General features: G+C 47.0%; 1 pseudogene; it reads right to left on the bottom strand.

Annotated features, from left to right (window-relative positions):
• Window positions 1-494: 494 nt before the first annotated feature.
• On the bottom strand, window positions 495-1475 carry Psme3-ps2 (proteasome activator subunit 3, pseudogene 2; annotated as a pseudogene).
• Between the last annotated feature and the right edge of the window lie 538 nt (window positions 1476-2013).

Raw genomic sequence — 2013 nt, 5'->3', positions numbered from 1 at the left:
TATGCGTGTGCGTGTGTATGCATGTGTGTGTATTTATGCATGTGTATCAATGCATTTGTGTGTGCATGTGTGTGTATGTGTTTGTGCAGCAGGATGCAGGTGAGGTATGACTTGTTTGTTTGTTTGCTCTGGTTGAGAGGTTGTAACAGCCAAGTTTCCAACAGGATGTGCCCCCAACAGGAAAAGCAAAGCTCATCACCCCCTCCACTGGCCTCCCTGGCCTTGGAGACGGAAGAATAACAGACATCTGTCCCCAAAAATATCTCTTGCACTGCAAAATTACTGCGTCACCGGCAGAGATGGGGACAGCTGGTAAACTTATAAACAGTGAGAGGAACCTTAGAAGTAGAGAGGCCTTGACTCCTTTTTTTTTTTTTTTCCCTCACAGAACTAGATGAGAGTTTCATTAGACTCTAACTAAAAACAGAGAGGTGTGATTACTATTTCCAGCCAGTTTCCCCATCAGTCATATAACAAACCAAGGCAATGTCGGTCTTGATCCAGACTCACAAAGTCCCCCGGCCCTGGCCCTGGCCTCAGTACAGTGTCTCTGCTTTGCTGCTTCGGGGCCGTTTGATCTTCTCAATGTTTTTCAGGATCATGTCATGGAGCGTGACATCCTCAGCTCTGAGATGCTGAGGCGGAGGCTGATGTACTCTTTCTCGTCGATCTCTGTGACAGTGCGGCGACAGCCCTCCACATGGGCTATTTTAGAAACCAATTTGGCTCTTGTAATATAATATCTAGAAATCTGGTCCAGAGATGATGCAGCTTCACTCTCGACAGTTCTTAGCTCTGCAACTGTTTCCTCCTGAATCGACACCCCGAAGTTGTTCCCATCTTCTATCCTGGGAATCAAGAGCTGAACCCACATTTTAACCGTGTTACATTTCTCGATCAGCAGCGGAATCTCAGGTTTTACTTTCTCTTTTTTTTTTTTAAAGATTTATTCATTTATTATATATGATTACACTGTAGCTGTCTTCAGATACACCAGAAGAGGGCATCGGATCTCTTTACAGATGGTTGTGAGCCACCATGTGGTTGCTGGGAATTGAACTCAGGACCTCTGGAAGATCAGTCGGTGCTCTTAACCGCTGAGCCATATCTCCAGCCCCAAGGTTTTACTTTCTCAATAGTGTCCACAAGCTGCTGGTTGCTTTTCAACATCCCGTTGGGCATCACAAACATCTTGGTTCCTTGGAAGGCCTCTTCACATTCATCCAACCTGTGCTTCTTGTAAGTGGGACCATCCAGTCCATCGTGGCTATTGGTGAGGAGAATGGGGTCAGGGACTGGGAGATTCATGTCTGAGTAGATCTAAGTTAGGTCATGGATATTTAGGATTGGTTCCTTCAAAAAACTATCAAGTTCTAATAACTTCTTTGCCACCAAGTCTTCTCACTTATGATCCGCTCCCTGAAAGAATCAACCTTGAGCTTCACTTCCTGATCCAATTTCAGCAACCAGGCCATGGCTGGCCAGACCGAGTTCGCTCCGCTGGGTGCTGGAGGTGCTGTGGGCTCCGGGGAGGGCACTGGAGGGGGCTGAGGAATCTCTGCTGCCCTTGGGACCCAGGTGCCCTCGCTGGCTTGCTCACCGCTTGGTCGTTCCCTCCCTCCGTGCCAGCCGGCCACCCACCCACCTGCTGCCTGCTAGCTCTCTCTTGACTCCTTTTTAAAAATATATATATATATATTTTAAACAAATAGTGTTAACCTGAAATGACGGTGCATGCCTCTAACCTCTGCTTTAGGGAATCTGAGGCAGGAGGATTACAAGTTCAAAGAGAGTCTGGGCTACATAGCTAGACACTGTCCTGAAATTATATTGATTATAGCTATTAAAGAAATAATTAGGCTGTGCGGTGACATTTGTTAAGACAGTGTTGGGGCCTTTACTCTGTCCATTCTATTCTGTTCTGCAGGCACAGGAACCTCTATAGAGAGCGCTCTGGTGGGCTAGGGAGTTGCTGAGGCACATGGGAATGTAGAGCCACAGACCCAGACACAC

The sequence above is a fragment of the Rattus norvegicus genome, chromosome 6, assembly GCF_021556685.1.
Source record: "Rattus norvegicus strain SHRSP/BbbUtx chromosome 6, alternate assembly SHRSP_T2T, whole genome shotgun sequence".
Lineage (NCBI taxonomy): Eukaryota > Metazoa > Chordata > Mammalia > Rodentia > Muridae > Rattus > Rattus norvegicus.
The sequence above is the reverse complement of the archived record's forward strand: the minus strand, read 5'-3'. Positions and strand labels throughout refer to the sequence as shown.